Here is a 21,287-nt window from a genome sequence, read left to right as displayed (position 1 = left end):
TACCTACATACTTGGATACTATTAATTAGATTAGATAGACAATTTCTTATCACTTATCATAATATGATTGATTAAACATAGTCATTTAATGACTCATGTAGGAATTTCATGGCAAAAATAGCGAAAGGCCGAGAAGATACCTATCTATGAATGCCTTCATCTAGCAGTGGATGGAAATTGACTGAACAGTTAATTATGAATAATTTCAGACAATGTTTTCTTGGTGAATTATCCAAAGATTCAATTCAAAACTGATGAAAAAAATATAAAATGCCAGTTCTTGTTATTGGTTGTTGTTTAATTTAATAAAACGCATTTTTTTTTGTAGTACTTATTCCACTTTTAATCAATAAATTAGGACCAGTTTCGTCCGCCTCAGGGACATTTTCAACTTTCAACTTCAGTTGAAAATGTCCTGAGGCGGACGAAACCGGTCCTAATTTATTGATTAAAAGTGGAATAAGTACTACAGTTGAAAATGTCCCTGAGGCGGACGAAACTGGTCCTAATTTATTGATGAAAATGTCCTGAGGCGGACGAAACCGGTCCTAATTTATTGATTAAAAGTGGAATAAGTACTACAAAAAAAAATGCGTTTTATTAAATTAAACAATACAATGCAGTTCCACCATGAATTGACAGTTAACAAAATAAAAGAAACTTGTTATTGGTATTCAACAAATATTTATTTGTAAATAAAAGTTTTTTAAAAGCTGTTTATTGATAATTGTAATCCTTTTCAGTAGGTAGGTACATTAATGATTGATGTTTAATCATTAACACTATGCATTAATAGATATTTGTAAAATAATGAGATTGGTTACAATGTTAACATTGATTGCGTACAAGTTATGTGTTCTCATAAGGGTTGAAAATTTAGTACGCCCACGGTTCGACTTGCGTACCACTGCTTTATTTCAATGGTATTAGAATTGTGCAACTGGTTTAAAAAATACTTTTGGAAAGCTAATTCAAAGAAGTTGACATGGGTTCAAGATTTGAGAGAAATGAGGGTAGCTAAAGTATTTAAAAATATTTGCAAGTGCAAGTACGTCAAGACTATAATTTGGAGAGACCCAGACGTCAGTTATTAATTAACATAAGTACCTGTTATTGGTACCTCGATTCAAACCAAAAAAGCCGGTTGACAATATTAATGCAATTTAAGAAGCTTTTCAGTTGCCTGAGGGGTTAATTTTGTAGTAATAATTAGGTAGGGTTCACGTGGCTAAATTGGTAAACCACCAGCGCTTGAATTGGAAAAATTTAAGAACCGGAGCGCTCGACAGTTTTCTGAAGATTTTTACATAGTAAAGTTATCAAAGTTTATGCGTTTTTTTCATAAAAATAAGTGTGTTAGATTTTCTATTATATGGCCTATCCAGCTCAGACAGTCAAATTATTTATTCCACGAGACGGAGCGATAATTTTACTGATGTCACGAACAGGAACGGCGCTCCGGTGCGTTCCGGTCCATTTCGAGCCCTGTAAACCACATTGGCCAAACTTAATGGATGCGGTACGAGTCCCATGGCCCCCGCAAGGGGGGGGCTGACAAGGCTCTAGCCTGGGGGCCCGGCGTGGCGGGTCGACCTTATAAGTGAGATAAACACATCACAAATTTTCCATAATCGGGAAAAAGTCGCCTGCGGCGTTATTTTATTTGTTGTGTTTTAACATTTTAAAATGTCTAGTTGTGTGATGCAATTTTTGGTTATTGTGTATCGCTATTCGACAACTCCATAATTCAAGTGGATTTATATATAGTACAAAAAAATCACTAAAATACACCGAATACCCTTAATTTTACCTGAAACAACATTTCGAAATGATTCTGTAAAAAGTCCCACTGCCTTTAACCCTAACGATGGGTAGGGGGGCCCGCTTTAAGATGTGGAGGCCATGACGAGTCCCGTCGGTCGCAATATTTTTTTCAAGATTTTATATGAATTTCTGAAGTGCTTCTGAGTTATGTATATTCAGTTTAATTTTTTTTTTGGGTATTTCGCCAAAGTACATGAATTGAAGGAGTGCGCCGCATTCGGTGCAGTGGCAGTGCACTCGTCTGACCATTGAGGGTTCGTCGTTCGCCGCCTTCGCCTTTCTTCTCTCGCACCTCCGATCCGATCGTGTCTGTTTCACGAATTATTCGGTATCTACTCCTACTCCTCCTCCCTCTCTAGATTGCCTCCGGTTCGCAGTTGTCTTCGGTTAGTCGAAGTGCGCGAGCGTCGAGTCCCGCGATTTTCTTTTCGCCCACTTTACGCGACTGCAGCAACAGCTGGCACATTTCCTCGACTTAAATTAAATGTAATACTTCAATAAATTAATACACGTAATGTTAACCGGAAAGCGTCAAGTCAAGTCTCTGTGTTAGGAAAATCGCGTCCGCAGTTGACTACATCGACGGCCAAATATGTGTCATAAGAATAATGAAATTTATATTCGTCCTAAATCATAAATGCATTATTGTTTGAGTGAAGTTTGTCAAAGACGAGTATTGCAATTAATCGAAGTGAAGAGTGTCGTAAATGCAGGTGAAAGTCTAACATTGGATCGCATTAGAAACTCATTGAATATTTGGAGGAAATAATATACCTGCGGCCCTGGCAACTTTTCATCGAGAGACATATCGGTAGCCTTCACAATAACGGTAAGAAAATTTACTTTCAAAATATAATCAGTGTAAGAATGTTTTGAATCGTTCACAATAAAACTAAGTTTGGCGATGATTATTTCAATTTGGAATATAGCTAGGTAGATGCCTTCTTACTTTAAAAGTTTGCAATCCTTAATAAAAGTTTTCACTGAATACCTATAATAATCTTATTATATATTTAGCTTTAAATAGACTACATATACATTTTAGTCTGTCCTCTTGATAAAAATTTGGGTGTGTATGAATTCTGAATAATTTGATATGATTAATAATAAGTAGTATAAACTAGGATTAATAAATTTGAATGAGCGAAGTGGATAATAAGTACTTACTAAATATTTATAATATGAAACCTCCAAAAAAATTATGGTACCTATATATGGGTAAGTAGCATGGCCCCACATCCTGAAGCGGGCCCCCTACCTATCGTTAAAGATAAAGCCAGTGTGACGCTCTGCAGTAGCCTTTTCCAAATGGTGTAGTTATGCGGTAAAATTAATGTGTATATTTAGTTTTTATTTGTATATTTCATCCATTTGAATTATAGAGTTGTCGAGTATCGGTACAAAATAAAAATATGTATTGAACAATCACATAATTTTAAATAATAACGTTATTGAAGAGAAATAGCGCTATATACGCTTATAATAAGTAAAGACACATTCAATAAAATTGACAAAATACATAGAAAAAAAATATTGATTCAAATACTGTTGCATTATTCGTCTCTAGTTCCGGTTATGAGGCAGTGGTGCCATTATACGTAATATTATATTAGGTATAACAAGTAGGAGTAGAGCACACTATTGAATTGGCACGTCATACATACAAATTAAATCTGGTAACGAGCTTGGGGGGGGGGGGTTCTTTTCATTTAAATTTAAAATATACGATGGGCCGAACGTCACCGATGCACTCCATTAGTCAGAAATGTTGTAAATCTCAACCTGCAATACAGTCATCAGCCAGGGTCGGTCCACTGCTGGATGAAAACTTCTCTGTAATTTCTTCGAGTCCTCTCGGTACTTAGCTTTTCACTTCCACGTTGTGGTTGTTTAGTGCCCTTGGGTACCACTGTATGGCTGCATTTGTCCAGCGGTTATACATTATACCCCATTGCCATTTCATCAGTTTGCGACATCTTCCAGATCGCGCAGTGGCGTATCTATGATTTTTGGAAGGGGTGTGACATGTTAATAAAAAAACGAATACAAAAGTAATACGTAAATAAAAATTTAATTAAACCATAATTGATAATAATCAAAAAATATTATATAGATAGAATAATATTTTTATCGATTATGGTCTAGGTAGGGTTTAATTGAATTTTAAAAACTAACCAGCACCATCTGCAATTTGTATTGTTCAATGAAAACAAAATTAAATAAATATGACAGACACAGTGTAGTGTGCACTATTTTATTTATATCAGATCTTAACAGCCCACCTCCACCCCTAGCCACTGATATGTGCGTGTGTCTGTGACTCTGTGTGTGTACATATTATAGGTTTACATTATAACAATTATTTGACTTCATCGCTCTTCATCTCTACACTGGAGTAATAATTACTCCAATTATTGGAGATGTTACGCCACTGCGTTAACACATGCAATTGTCTGCTTCTTTGCCCATTGGCTTTTTATGGTCTTTTCGTGTTATCCCTAACATGCATTTTCCCATGCTATATTGCTATTACTAGGTAATTTTTGCTTGTATGTTTATACTTAGATACCTACGTGAGAAGACTATCATCAATTTGAAATCTGAATAGATATATTATAATATATAGGTAGGTATACTAAAATTTAAAACATTTAAATCATATGTATTATAAGTAGATACTTTTATAATAATATTATATATTGTACGTATATGTTTTCTTTTAAATTTACACATTATGCAAAAGTATTTACATAACTTGTATGCATCGGGCATAATGATAATCATTATTAGAATGGATACATATTCGGTTTTTGTATTATCATAAAATATTTGTTTTCCAACCGGTTATCTCTTTTGGGGCCAACACTGAACGGCTGCCTTTTTACTTTTTTTTGTATATTATATCACTGCGCCATTTCAGTGCGCCATTTATTTTTACATCTAAACGCATTACATATGCGACTGTATTATAATAAGTATATTATAGATCTGTGTTTCCCATTATTAATCTGTGAATCCGCGGACCAGTAGATAAGGATAACATAATGTTGATCTCAACCAGCAGCGCACTTCAAATTCTGCCCGATGAAAAAAAAAACAGCCGTAGAAAGCTGAAATAGTGAAATGAATGGGAATACCAAACACTGGGGAGAACGATTTTCTTATGATTACGATATCAATAATTTAATATAATACTATTCTTAAAAAAGGTGCTAATGACCTTGGTCTTTATTACATGTCAAAAAGTTTTTGATTATTATTTATTATTTAGCAGTTTTGTCTGTTTGTTATATTTTAGTGCCTACTTATACAAAGAGTGCTATGCTTTTTACACTAATAAAAAATCGGGGATCCTTAAATGTTGTCTTCAGTTTTGAAGGGTTGTACATTTAAAAAAATCGTAGGTTAGTATATTATCAGTCATTTAATCCGTGTTATTTAAAGGTATTGTAATGATACACTTAATATTTATAGGTATATAATATTGGTACATACATGTATGCATAGTTACAAGTTTTGTATTATCAAGGGGAGCATTTTTCGTTACTGCTCCTGTTGCTATGACATCTTGCTACGCCCCTGCTTATTTCACTAAAATCTAAAGGAATTTCCTGAATAGTTTTGTTTTATGTAAAAATGATTATTTTAAACTTTACGAAAATAACATATTATGTGAAATAGGTAGGTATATAATTAAAATGAACTGGCTTTAACGTTGTCGAACTCTATTATGATAGATATATATTAGAACAGACGTTTCATGACGTGATAAACCCATCCTGAGAAAAATCTAAATATTATAAATTGACCGGTTAGAAACTTAAAAATATGTAGTACAAGTACAGTATTTTCAATGGAGCTATAGACATAGGTGTGTCTCATTAAATAAGCTTGCGCCGCAGGCGACTTTCTTGTAAGTGTAAGAAAATGTAACTTTTTATCAGCCTGGGGGCCCGGGGTTAGGAGAGGCCCAGCGTGGTGGATGAACCAGGTAAGTGAGATAAATACACACAACAAATTTACTCTAACAGTAAAAAAGTCGCCTGGCTTTCAAAGTGTGATTTGATTGATTTAATTAAATGATAATTCACGCGTAGAAATTTATTTTATAATTATTTTTAGTGTGTTTCCTGAATAATAAAAATGGCTACTAATCCAATAGGTATGTCGAAGGCTCGCATATTACTTGGTTACCACAAAGGGGTTGCGGTCACTGCTTTAAAATATTATGATGCTGAGTGCAGACAACTCAATAATTCAAGATAATAATAAAAATACACGGAATACCCTTAATTTTACCATTTGAAACCACCATAGTTATCACAGAAACTAACGTAGAACATCATACTGCCCTTAACCTTAAAAATAGGTTGGGGGGGGGGGCATCAAACAACCTGATCTGAGAGCGCGCTTCGAGATGTGGAGGCCATGCATTTAACAATTGTGTAAGAAACACCTGTGATACCTAAAACCATGAAATGGTTCATTCTAGTAATCCTCGGTGTATATTTCGATAAACTATGACAGGCACGTTAATGAATCTGGAATTTACGCATTTTTCAAAAAAGATAATATTGTGGAATTTGTATATTAATTTTAAAATAGGCATAACTAAATAGAACCCCCACTCTTGAACTATAATACATTGCGCAAGACCCCACTGTAGTATTTTTTCATTAGCATTCAAATTTATGATTAATAAAGAAGGATGCATTATTTATTTTGTCAGTAGGTATGTACATTAAATTTGTTATTCGTACCAAGAAACCAAATTTTTCTTGACCTGGACATCTACTGCATTTACTGATATTATAAATAAGACGTAAAAATATTTATTGTAAACGAAATGAAAATTATTTTTATGTGTTTTAAGTTTTGTATGATGCTAAAACGAACGATTTGGACCATTCCAATGGTTGTAATGATTTTTAAATTATTGAAAAGGACCTGACTTTGTACCCAACTAAGTTATTGGAGAAGCAATAATCAAAAAAGTTTTAACATAAATAAACACCAATAAAAATTCACGTAGGTACTTAACTAGTTTCTTATTACTAATTTATATTCATCATCATCAGCCTGAATCTATCCACTGCTGGATGAAGGCCTCTCCAAGCTGATTCCACATTTTCTATTATTTAAAATATATTGTTTATGTTTTATGATAGACCAGCTCCTCAGCAAGGCTGCAAGGGCATCAATATAATAATATTATGATGTACAACAGCTGTACAAGTGCTACTCTAGTAGTTAGGTTCGTACCTACCCTAGGTACTCCTACACCAAAATAGTGTCTTCCGCGTAATTAAACTTATTCCTATCAACACATTATTTTTCTAGTTGATAGATACTGTAGGTGTATACGAACAGTGGCGCACCCAGGGGGGGGGGCAAGGGGCCCTGGCACCCCCCAAAATTATCAGAATGATTTTAGACACCCAATCCCTAATGGAACTGTCAAAAAATTCTCGGTGTCCACCCGAATTCCGGAGTGGTGTAGGTAAAGGCTGACAGGGCTCTAGCCTGGGGGGCCGGGCCGTGGGGGGCCCGGCGTGTCGGGTTGACCAGATAAGTGAGATAAACACACATCATGCATTAGCTTTAATAATAAAAAAGTCGCCTGCGGAGCTATTATACTTCATAACCATGAACATGTTCAATTATGTAATTGTGCAATATATTTTTTGATTATTATGTGTCGATACTCGATAGCTCCATTATTAAAGTAAATGTATTAAAAATCGCCAATATTTCACTGTATGAGTACCATTAATTTGAACTAAAACACAATTTGAAAAACGTTAATGTAGTGTTTCACACTGCCTTTAATGTTCGCGGTAGGTAGGGGGCCCGCCAAATATCCTATCCTGAGGGCCCGTTTCAGGATGTGGGGACCATGGTATAGGTACACCGAGTGCAATAGACAAAAGGGCGATAAACGAGAAATTAGGGTGTGAAGAAGAAAAGATCCTATGGGACTAATTTACATTATCCTCCTTGGGCCCCCCCCAATATTAAATCCTGGGTGCGCCACTGTATACGAATAATATTTAACATGTTCGATTCCAAAGAGATTGGACTAAGTAGATTCATATTATTAAAAATACGTCATTTTTTAAAAACCTCAGAAAACACACAAAGAAAATCCCAGAAAAAGGCCAGCTTTCATATGTGTGTTTTCTGAAGTTTTTCAAAAAGTATGTATCAATTACTTTGGCAAGATATTGTTCTAGGAAAAAACACACTAACTGGAGAATACTAATTTTGAGTAATTTGACTTTGAAGTTGTTAAAATGTTTGAAATAATGGTCTATCATGTGAGTTTATTAAGTAATCGTAAAAAGGATGACTTTAAAATAAAGACTGTTTATTTATTAAGAAGGTTTCCAGACGGTAATGTTTGAAATAAGGAACATTTTGGTACTAACTCAATATTAAATTTTTTCGAATTAGTGTGTTCTGCCAGAACAGTGACGATATTATCTAAAATTTACAATATTTTAAATCGAGTCGTTAAAATATTCTTTGGATATTTTGTGTCACCGTAAATTTATATTTTCATAATATAACATTAATTAAGTATGTAGGTGCCTACTTACCTAGGTGTTATCAATTATGTAGGTATACTAACATATTTATTTTTATCAATCTTATCAGTAGGTATCTATCGTTATAAGTTATAATGCATATTATCTTAGTACTTAGTATCTTACAATCGCATTTTTTTTTTTTGATATTAATTAAGTAGGTACCTACGTAGGTAAGATAAATGATAGGTATCATTGGTCTCTGGCAAACGTTTCAGCGTCGATATTAAACCTTCATTTAATAATTTAAGTGATTATTTAGAAACAATCTAATCTTTTTAATTTTTCCATAATTTTCAATCTAGCCTGAAAGCCTACTGAAAAACTCTATTGGTTAAAATTAATTGTCATATACATGATAAAACATATAGAAAATCACCATGGTATAAATACGGGGTTACCGATCTTTTCTATTCCCCGTACCTCTAGGAAATATTTATTACACAACAAAACTGATAATAGGTACGTACTTTGGGATAGATTGATATTATTTACGTACAATATTATGTACCTATTGTGAACAAATTAAACTAAAATAATTACAAGATAAAAAGAACTTTTTATATATCACTTTTTCTTTTCTTTTATATATCACAAATTTTCTGTTGAATCATATAAACTTGACAATTCTATGTATTAATAATTTAGGACAAATAAGGCAATTGTCAACAAATCATTTTTTTGCTATTTTGCAACAAACAAATATAGAATACTGAAATATCATTTTGATTTCCATAGTAACGCACGTATATATTAATAATATAGTTGCTAGGACCACCCCCTTAGCAACCAATAATAGTGGATTGGATTACGGATTTCTTCCGAAATTAGGCATGAAATGCAAATTGAGCGACTAGAAAAAAAATATGATCAGTTAGTTCCCTATATTATGTTCCCGCTTGTCATTTGTTGATCTCTCTAGTCGATTGCAATCTGCAAGTCTTTCTGAGAAGAGAAGTGAACCCAGATTCATATTAGTATGACGTTGGAAATGTAATGAAGAAACGGAGAGCCTTTCCACTGAACCTTGGAAACATTTATCATCATCAAAAGTCCTCCAAAGTCTTATTTTCAAATTGGATTTCAAGAGCCACATATGTACGCAAAGACTGTAGGTAGGTACACACTTTTCCTCTTTAACGCATCCCCGTGCCGGTTTTAAAAGAGGGGGGAAGATATTGTTTATAATTTGGAGTAGGTCTTTATAGATATTGCGTATTTATAAATTTCATGAAAATGAAGTAAACTCGTCGGCGGTATAAAAATTATTAGCATTAGTAAATTGTAGCCGCCGGTTGACCTACTTTCCCCGACCACTTTGAAGCAAGTTTGCTTCTCCATTCCACCTCTCGGCGAGCGCCAACCGTACCTACTCCAAATGGATATCTATCTACCTTTACCATAACTGAATAGTTTGAACGACTTTATCATTTTCACTATTGGTCATTCGCTGCTATAGGTAATATTGAATCACTTATAACATATTTCATGTCATGAGATTATTGAAACGTTTACCTACGGAAGCAGTTACGATTGTTCCCATATATAATGTACGGAAAACAGTCGCTTTACAAAGCTTACAGATGGGACTCAAACCCCTCGAAAATGGTCTAGAACGGGATAGTGAACTTAATCTTACAGGTGGGTCAAAATTGAATTCAAAATTTCGAAACTCCAAATCGCTTGTCAAATAATAATAATTGAAAAAATATTTCAACTACTTAGTGGGAAATCTGTTATTGTTAATTTGAAGATGAATTTTCTATCCACGGTTCATAATTCATTATTATTTAATCTAACACAATATGCTATAGCCGTGTCTTTGTTAAGTCTTAGTCGGTTTCCTTATGCATATTTTTTAATCAAATTCATTGAAGAAAACTGCTCACGCGCATAATAAAATAAAAGTGCAGTTGCTGACCTTTTAATGTAAAATGACATCAAATGTTGTGTAATATGATTCAACCTTTCCAAATTTGACAATTCTGGATATTTTATCACGTTCGTGTAAAAAGAGCCTTATTTTAAGCTAATGAACCGATTTAAAACTTGACCACGGTTAAGCCATCAGACGTTGTCGTTCATTAGAATCCATGAATACTGGTCGGTACCTACCCTAAGTATTTCGTCTAAAATTGGACAAATTCTCGTTCATGCAGATATAAAATTAACATTTTTGCTATACCTGGCATCGCATTAGAAAATTATGTTTAACAGTTAGTAGTAGGTAGGTACCTCTTGGTGGTTGACAATTAAGTGCAATTAAAGGATGTCCGCTATCTTGTTTCGTTTTGGAGTTTGCGAGAAAAAAATGTGATGACCACCGGAGGACCCTTTGCAGCGGGAATCTAGAAATCGATTAGCAGGCCAGTACTTTACCAGCCGGTCATGGGTTTGTCATCCCTAGACTGTCTACTGGTTCCGTTCTAACTAAACCTAAACCGCCCCGCACCACACTCGGTCTTAATCGAACGTATCACGGGGTCCTTTGGGTGTGAAGAATCAGCAGTTGTTTACGTCTGGGAATTTCTCAGGAGCAGATGCTCAAGACCGAGGCACGCATGACTATAAGTAATTGACATAATATAATATAAATGTTAAAACAATACAGACATACCTACCTATCATGTAAATAGATCTTCGTGTCCACAATAATAATGTGGTTTGCATACTGTAGTTCTCTGCCACACGGACATGTTGGTCGGGTGACAAGTCCAAGCTCAAAGACCTCGGCGGCGAATCCATCGTGGCCAGTCAAGACTTGACCGGTGTGATCTTCAGGACATAAACTGGTTATCTTAAATTGAAACCACAAATATTTGAGCTTGCCCTTGGTGGAGGCATCCCACTTTCGCTGCCAGGTCTTCGACACCGCATCCAGCATCATTTGACGTATTATCCGCTTCAGCATCAAGGTTTGGAGGCGGAACAACGTAAAGCCACCAAAAACGGCCTTCTCACCTTTGAGGAGCATAGTAGAGGCACCGCGCACTTGTAGGTACGTGGTGGTCAAGATGGAGGAACCCGATGAGGGCAGGGAGCGCGTTGAATGAGCGCACTGCGCTGGCCATTTACTAGAATATTTCTAATTTAAACACTTTTGTGGATACGCATGTAGGTAAGCGGTTCGAAACGGTTACCATCAGAACGTGGACAATAAAATAGCTCTCATAAAAGACCCCGCCCATACAAACTTACGGCTGTTCATACACATTTTAAATAAGTAGGTATATGTACCTATACTAAAAATTAACTCTACGGCCGGTCAGATTTGAACCCGTCCCCAGTGTCGCACGTTTTTTAAACCCGTTTCATAATTTTTTGTCCAACAACCAATTTCGGCGAGAAAAATGTTGTTAGTTTACCATTGTAGGTAGGTACTAAAAATATTTTCAAACGTTTCAGATCTATTAATTGGAGTTTCAACAAACACGATTTATAGAATTTTCAGTTCCCTGGAAATGCTGGAAAATTCGTTATCCTTATACAACGGTGGAGTCTCACGTAGACTATTTCTATTAAACGATTGCACACAAATCGTTTCTAACATTCATCTGGAAAATTAAACCTTCCTTAAGGGGGGACATGCTCAGCGTAGGTCTAAATGAAGCTTTTGTTCTATTTTCAAAGCATGATCCTGGACATTCCTTAAACGTTGTAGATAATCTATTTATATAATTTTGAAGCCTTCTTATTATCCTTTATATTTATTTTAAACATTTGATGACTGCATAAAGTATTTTTATTACATAAAATAGTATTCTTTTATACCTCTCGCTCTATTGTTTTAGAATATAGTCATATTTCAGTACATAAATGTGCAGTGGTGTTAAGATTTTTTACATTTATTAATTTTTAAACGCATTTATAAAACCATCAGTATAATTTATGTCGACATCATTATAGTGATATATTTACGATACAAAATTATATTGATAATCTCTGTGATCCCAAATTTGACAAGAATTAGGCATTTTATTATTCAAAAAATGGGCAAGATTAACACATTTGAAGATAATTTTAAAGATACTAATTATAAGCTATGTCTTTGACCATTCAAGTGTGATAAACATTCTACGAATAATGATTGCTTTATAATAATTATTGACCTAAGAATAAGGTAGTGTTTTTTTTAAATACGCCATTTCTTTTGGCATTCCAACATTCCGTTCCACATTGAACATGTACCTAACCCGAAAAAAAATATGTTATTTTAAACGGTTATAGGCGTATTTCAAAAAAACACTACCTTATTCTTAGGCTAATAATTATTATAAAGATCATTATTCGTAATAAAAATATATATATAAAAATAAAAGATTCACCCATGTCAATGAAAAAAAAAAGTTTTAAAACAAAGGTTATATAATAATCTTAGTAAATACTAACTACTTTAAATATCAAAATGTTTTATTTGTATTTTATTATTTTTCATGACCATTCGAGATATGAAAAGGAAATTTATATATTTTTTATTATGCAGTGATGTAGTTATTTCACTTGGGGGTTCATGGTCAGGTGTTTGCTTTAAGAATGGGTCCATGGGCATAATTAGTGTGGCAACTACTGCAGGGGAAGCATTTTCAATTAAGGGATTATTTTAACTTAAAATGACTGAACTTGTATGGGAACACGTAGGTATTAGGTATCTAACTAACTATCGTTTTGTTTAAATTATTTTCTTCATTTATGTGAAAGGTTTCATAAAAGCCTATCTAATAATATGTATATCTATATGTATAATATTATCTACTACTGACTACGTACTTATTTATTTTATTAATAACATAACTAATGTTTAAATTTCGCGGACCCTCATAAATCGTGCCACGCACTTCAATTTAGAGACTGTCGATTTGGTCTGTTAATTTATTGGTAGTTGTGTAAACGTAAATTGGTACTTACCTCAATAATTCTACATTAGTAAGTACCTAGATTGGTAGTATCATAGTCATGGTCCCCACATCCTGAAGCTGGACCTGGACCCCAGGCTAGGATCTTTGACGGCCCCCCCTACCTATCGCAAAAGATAAAAGCAGTGTAACGCTCTACAGTAGCGTTTTCCAAACGGTGTATAATGTAATGTGTATATTTAGTGTTTTTTTGTATATATTCATACATCCATTTGAATTACTTATGGAGTTGTCGAGTATCGATACACAATTAATTTTCGATAATAACATTATTGAAGATAAATAGCGCGAATAATTTTTTACTGCCATGACCGTAGTATCGGCGAAGTGGCATGTAACTGTAAACGACCAAAGAATATTAATAATTATTATAGTATTGGCGATAGCAATTAATAACTGCTCATTCGCCCTCTTTCTCCAGCAGCCGGTTCAAACCCTGCGACCACTCCTCCCTCTGGCTAGCCTCCGGACCGCGACCGTCTGCATTCTGCAAGGTAGCCCGCCCTCCTGCCCAATCAAGTTCGACGATCCTCTATTTAATTCTAAATTGTAGGTATTGTATCTGCGTTGAAAGGATGTATGCTCAGTCGCGGTCATAAGTAAGTTGGTAGCAGTACCACCTAGCAGTACCTACAATAGTACGATGTGAACTAGACGTAATAAATTATTGATCTCGCTATATTTGCAGCAAGTAGGTACCTAGATGACTTTAAGAGATTAATTTCAATCTATCAAAAACGAATTTCTGTGAAATTGGCGTGACGAAAGTACTTATATCAAAACTGCAAACCTTAGGTGATGCATGTTTGCATGTTTGTAGCCGTAGCCATTTACCTATCACACCAGGACCGGTTCTAGAGAGTGCGAAACCTGATTGGAACCTTTGCTCGATTGCTCGAGGCGCCTAGATACAAGGCGCGAATCCTTAGTAGATACGCTACACAGCCTAATCCAATAAAATCTCATTTCCACAAGAAGTACGAGTACCTACGTACTCTGATATCCACGTACTCTGATATCCACGTTTCCTTCGTTCATTAGGCGCCCCATGTAATGTGCCACTCTTTAGTACGTAGTCACCAGTGCATGAACTGCTTGCAGCACAGTCTTTTGGCCCCCACATCCTGAAGCGGGCCCCCAGGCCAGGATCTTTATCAGCCCCCCTACCTATCACCAAGGTTAAAGGCAGTGTGAACATGGACCGGAACGCACCGGAGCGCCGTTCCGGTTCGTGAAATTTGTAAAGTTATCGCTCCTCACGGACAAAATAATCTGACCGTCTGAGCTAGATATGCCATAGATATAACAAAAAATCTAGCATATTTATACACATAAAATTTGATAACCTTGTTAATATCCTCAGAAAATTTTCGAGCGCTCCGGTTCGTAAACTTTTCCATTTCGAGCACTGAGTGTTTGAGGTAAAATTAAGGGTATTCAGTGTATCGACATATAATAATCAAAAATTGCATCGCACAACTACATAGGTAGGTATTTAAAAACCTTAACATCCCTGAAGTAAAACAGCGCCGCAGGAGATTTTTTTACAATTAGAACAAATTTGTGATGTGTATTTATCTGGTCGATCCACCACGCCCTCCCCGAGACCGTTCCGCCGCCCTTGTGGGGACCAGTGGCGAAGGGTGACTTTTGGAAAGAGGTAGGCTGTGGAGAAAGCACACTTGTTAGATATATTTAAAGGGAAATAAGAAGATAATCCGACATTACTACTGATGAATAGGTACATAAAAATTGATGAAATTTAAAAAGTTCACTGATGGTTGTCATGGAAAAGGTTTGACATGGGGGTTAAGGAAGGATGGGATCAGGAACGGGATATAGGATAGGGATAGGTTTGGGGATATAGGAATAAGCATGAGACTCGGGGAAATGGGATGCAGGGTCGTGGGTGGTTTGACTTATTGCCTCTAAGACCTCAGTTACCTGTCCGGTCACTACACTCATTCGTTGGATGTTCCTGTATAATAATAAATTACATAATGATGGAATAAATATAAATATCTCGGTTTGAGCGCCACTCTATGATGATGCATAGAGACAATAGTGAAGGATAATTAAATGAAAAGCAAGTAGAGAAATTGCAACAATTGTATATTAATAAATAAGATAACTTGCGGGCTACAGTGTATAAAAATGTATAATTACTTAAGTGAATCACGAGCACCTAAAGCGATACAATATTTAGATAAATTAGAACAAAAACCCAAAAGCTAATTCGGTCGGTGGACCGTAACATAAAATGACAATAAATACCGATTACACAAAAGGCTCTCCAGCCTTTTCGCTGCCCTCGATTCCTTCCAGGACGGAATCGAGGAGTGCGTCTTCAAACGTGTGGGGAACGTGGAGTTCCTCCGATCTCCTGGCGTGGGGGGGACGTCCTTCAGATGGCCATCGTCCACGTCTCCAAAACGTCAGGAAATCGAAAGCCCTGTGCCCAGGGTCCGAGGCGCGGAACTGGCCAAGACGTCTGCTTCCTTCGAACGATCAGGACTGAGAGGGCGACTCCTGCTTCGCCTTTGTGTAAAAAGCCCGCTAGCTCCGATAGCGCCGGAAATAGTGTCACGAACTCCGTACAAACTATCCCGTGCGCAGGCGCGATCCGGTCGTACTTTTGCGTAGTGTTGCCCTCGTAAAGACTTCCTCGACTTAGTGTGTTATGTTATAAAATAACATGACATTACCTCCAACCTCGGTAAGAGAAGGACAAGCCATAGCGAGGACTTCGACTGTCAACTTCTCGGGGGGGTCTTCTGATAGCATCAATCCTCCCAGGGGTTGGGCATCATGGACGGCATGCTTAGAGATAGCGCGGCTACAGGCGAAGCGAAGGAGACATATAGATGAAGTTTCCACTCTGTTATTTGGTGACAGAGGGAGAGGCTTATGAAGAATCCAAAAAACGAAGAAGATTATTTGCTGAAGAGTGAAGAGCTGGGAGAGGTCTCGTAGATTTACCCTACCTAACCGGTCCACCAATAATTTATAAATTTTAAAAAAGATCTAATAAATATAAAAACACCTAAGCTCGTGTATATAGAAATATATAAAATATTATAATTTATCACAGATAATTCACATCATAACAAATAGTGGGGATTCAACCCAGCAGTGTAAAACTGCAATATTTAGAATATATAAAAATTGATTTAGATAAAGCTTCCAAAAAGATAGGAAGAGTTTTATAATAATTATTAGTTTGAAAAGATTTGATATCAGTATAAAAAATTGAAATAATAGCCAAAAAATTTACATAAATGCACCTCAGATAATAATATATAAAATGGTATAATAAATTAATATATTGTATATAAAGAATTAATATTTTAGTTCAAGAAATTTAATTCAATTCATTAAATTGATAAAATTGCAGAGATAGTATAATATAATAAAGTAATTAATAGAAATTAAAATTGCTTCCATAATTTGAGTAATAATATAAGCATTGAGTAATTAAGTTGAAAATAATAATAGATCAATGAATGATTTAATAGATTGATTTCGAATAATATTAAGTTATTGAAAAAAAGATGAACCTTTAATAGTTGGCAAAAGTTATAAAGTGCACAAAGCAAAAAATATAAATTCTCAATCGTATATGCCGTGGTTTTTTGGCAAGTATACATAATACAAAATAATAAATACAATAAATTCACCAACTTGGTTCGAACAAATAACATAATAATTAATAAACAATGAGTGCCAGTTTGCTTTTGCGTGAGGGCGAGTCTATCGGAAAGTAATAAATACTGTGCGTCAAGCACCGTCCGAACATTTAAAAAGAACATTACTAAAATATACTACTTTCAGATGTCTAATCTGAATAAAAATAACAGTGTGGCTAACAACCAACAGCTGTGATGTGGATTCTCTGTTAAGCCTGAAAGAACAATTGACGTGTGATGGAATTCCAAGCCATGGTCCGGATCCCAAGCAGCGCTCCCACAAATAAAATAACGCGAACAAGGAGGAAACTAAGCTAGAAAAGAATTCCTAGTACAAAATATATAATTAAAATTAATCATCGATTTTAGTATACTACGTTAAAGTCTACAATGGTGTAGCAAGATATCGTCCGTTCCAGAATATACGGCTCTGCTTCAAACTACTCTAAAACCTCGCGATAGCAAAACTAGCCATATCCCTTTCATACACACTTAAGGCTAACTACTTAAAATACTCCGCCGCAGATTCTGGACCAACTCAATCCCGCCAAACCCGAGACGCCATCTCGAGACAACTCCCTCCTTGCTGTTAGCAATCCAGCAAGAAGAGACCTGATCCGGATGAGCAAAAAAAAACGAAGTTAAGGAAGCACCACACGAAAACCAGGCAACGACGAGGAAACCATGAACACATCGGAAACTAAATGTAATTAAAGAACAACATGGTTCGCAACTGGTCCGACATTCAAGTTGGGGCTGCAAAAAATAAAAAATGAAAGGCTAAAGAGATCGTATTATAACGTCCACTTTCTTCCCTCAAGGAATTTTGATAAGTAGGTTGATTTCCTTCATACAGTCCAGGCCGCTGCACAACATCATCAGTGTCGACAGACGATCGCTTCTATTATTCGCATCACGCCTGCCAACTCACCACCATAAACATCAGAGTGCGGTGGAATCCACACAATCAGCGGCAGATTCCAACGCCAAAAAGAGAGGGGACTAACGGGACCGTCTTCAGCACCGATAGTTCAACCCAAATACCAAGAGGGTTGACTGCTAGAGAAAAAAAAATCAGACGCGTCCGAGGAACATCTTCGGCACCCCGGATCACTAAAACAAACCGGACAGTAGTGAGACACCTTCAGTTCCCACGACTTCCAAGGAGCTAGCAGCCAACAAATAATAATAAAATCTCCCCGCAACCTGTACCGACAAAGATACATTGAACAGAACAAGTATAACCAATCACTACAATCAATAAAAAAAATATATTATAAAAATAGCAAACAAAACCGTCACGCAAAAACAAGTACAAAGGCAACTGGTATAAATAAAGATCACACGATCACCAGCGCGATGTACTTAATTAGACAATTGTAGGTAATTTTAAATATAGATATTATATCACTAGGTAACTAAACTGACAGGCCCTTCCAAACGCTAAGACAGCGGTTGCGTCTTCCGGGAACACCATAACTCTCATCCTGGCACTATGGTAGTATTTAGAACTATGCTTGTTTACCAAAAGTTGGTCCAGATGCTGAATGTGTGGTATTAGTTGAGTAGGCCTCCTTCCCGAAAGGTCTGCAACCACCACCTTTGCGATGGACGTTCACCGGAACAAGGGTGTATTGCCATGTGCAGGAAAGAAGTCAGTAACTGAAATAGTTTACCATAGGTGAGTAAAAATTCACAAAGAAATTGAAATAAAGAAATATAGAATTTTATAATAGAAAATATTACTCAATGACATAATATATGTATAAAATTTGCGATAATTAATTCGATAAAAAATCAATCCAAAAAAGAAGCTTGTAAAAGAGCAAAAATAATAATTATAATTTATAAATATCTGAGGTGTGTAATAGACAAAAGACCAAACAGTACAAAATTCCTTCACGAAAAAATTGAATATTAATAAATAGGCATTATTAAAATGCGGCCCTGACAAAATTCAAAATAATTTGTTGAGTGTCATTAGCACGGAAACACACCTTTCCATAATAATAAAAGAAAAGATATTTGACAGAGTGTGTGTCATAATGAATGAAGGTTTGACAACTCCTAAAGGTTTCAAACATAGTTGATAATAAATTAAAATATCAGCATTTTTAAAGAAAAATTTGCCCATTGAAATAAGCATGGTGAACAAGCAAAAAAAAAATAATCAATTATTAAATTCAAGTTAAATTGAAAGAAAAAATAATTTAGTTAGTTCAAATGTAAATGTAATTAAATATCCATTCAAGATTGTATTTGAAAGAAAAATATTTTAATACTCAAAGAAAAATTTAATTATATCATTTAACAACTATACATGAATGGAAATATTTTACCAAATTCAAAATTAACATGTATGCAACACGTATATAGAAAATTTTTAAATAGTAATTTTTTTTTTTATTTATCCAAAAAAAATTGCAAAATCAAAAAGAATGTAATTAATAATTTAAGTGAAAGTAAATTGAATGTTTATGAATAATAAATAGCTGATTGCTAGGATTTGAAAAGAGAAAAAAAGAATTTAAAGATATTAATTAATGTTAGCTTATATGCTTTTTTAAAAAATTAGGAGAGGACGGAAAGTTGCATATAGTTGAGTGAAAGCATCTAGAATGAAATCAAAAAGCTTTAAAAAAAATATGTCTTTAAATTAGAAAGGATTGACAGGAGAGAAAAAATTAAATTGATTCAAAAAAAATATGTAGACGGAAGTTTTTATATAGGAATTAAGAAGGAAAATTTTATTAAAAATATTCACCTGTAAAAATAATTATTTATGTATAATAAATAATCATTCTTACGAAAGAACAGAATCTTGAAATTAAATATTTCAAATAAATTCTATGAAGGTGTCATCTATCGACTGCAAATGTAAGCGCGCTTGACGTTTAAAGTTTTACCCAGAAATCAATTTGGAATATGAATAATTGAATAGGAATTAAAAATGACTAAATTTATTTCAATGAACGAAAGGTTATTTCAATTTTATCAATAATGGACGCGAAATTAATAATTTCAATTGTCTACATTATAAAAAGAACAGATTTGAAAAAACTAATATCGAACTGTCAAACAAGTAAGAAAAAACAATGTAAAAACATATTATCCGAAATAAATGTATTCTACCGTCGCAAATAATTAATTGTAATAGCAAAATAAAATGAATAGAAGGTTAATAATTAAGAAGAAATGAATTCAGAATAATTTAGTGTCAAATTTTAACAAGAATGAAAATATATCACTCAAATAATCGATGACAGCGCGACTGCCGACTAAAATGAAAGACCCGATAATGATTTTATTCGAGATATAGAAATTATTAATTATTCACAATATAGAAATGGAACGAAAGGACCTTTTGTAAACTCCATTCCATAATAAGGTTCATCCAGCTGTCCAATTGATTTGGTGTTACATCCACATAGTATGTTTCAATCCAATGGTTCTGTCAAATTTGAGGTTAATAATTCTTGTCATCCAGTAGGTATATAAATGTTCATGTCGATATCGTCCTAGTTTAACATCCTTCCTTCTCCTTTGGAACTTTATTAAATCACTTATAGCACCATACTAAACATTAAACAAACTTTTTGCTGAAACAATCAATGGTTAACACAAATTCCGATGCCCAAATATTGACATTTCCATACCAATAATGTGGGTATCACATAAATTATAGAAGAAATATGTATTGATGATAAATGTGCAAATTGTATTTCAAAATTAGGTGTAAACCATATATAACACTCTTAATATTAATTTGCGAAGGAATAATTGTAACTTACAACACAAAATTAAATAAATTCCACAAGGACAATGATAAAATTGACGTATTGATCTCTATCATTTAGATCGCCATCCTGCGCATACCGCATAGACTAGTCCGACGTCTCTTGCAAGTACCGCGTAAGTCAATAAAAGACTATATAAATATATGAAAAATATAACACACATAGTTACGACCACCGAACCAGAAAATTTTAAGAAAAATATTACGCAAATAATACGTTTTAATTTGTCATTAATTAATTTATAAGTTTAATAAGTACTATTGATAAAAAAAAATATCAAAATGCGTCTAAAATCACGCCGTGCGGATTCGCTTGCAACTCCACGACGGTAAACCAAAAAATTTAAAAGTGAGCCGGCAAAAATCGGTATAATTAGAACTAATGACTCTGAAAACAAAATACCGTTACGGTAACAATTATTGTATGAAATCGTGACTAGCAAAATTTAAAGTTTTATAATCGGAACAAATAAAATTTAGC

At 34.6% G+C, this 21,287-nt stretch overlaps 1 protein-coding gene across 4 annotated transcripts in view; it reads left to right on the top strand.

The window, feature by feature from the left end:
- The first annotated feature begins 2,199 nt into the window (after positions 1-2,199).
- Positions 2,200-21,287, top strand: part of kkv (hyaluronan synthase-like protein kkv) — a 77,446-nt gene continuing 58,358 nt past the window's right edge. For all 4 annotated transcript variants that reach the window (XM_085955998.1, XM_085955994.1, XM_085955997.1 and 1 more), the window contains exon 1: positions 2,200-2,653. The gene's annotated coding sequence lies outside the window, so the exon portion shown is untranslated. The remainder of the gene's footprint in view (positions 2,654-21,287) is intronic.

This window comes from Rhyacophila brunnea, unplaced genomic scaffold, assembly GCF_057557595.1.
Source record: "Rhyacophila brunnea isolate RB1 unplaced genomic scaffold, BYU_Rbru_1.0 scaffold_5, whole genome shotgun sequence".
NCBI lineage: Eukaryota > Metazoa > Arthropoda > Insecta > Trichoptera > Rhyacophilidae > Rhyacophila > Rhyacophila brunnea.
This window is presented reverse-complemented; position numbering and strand designations above follow the sequence as displayed.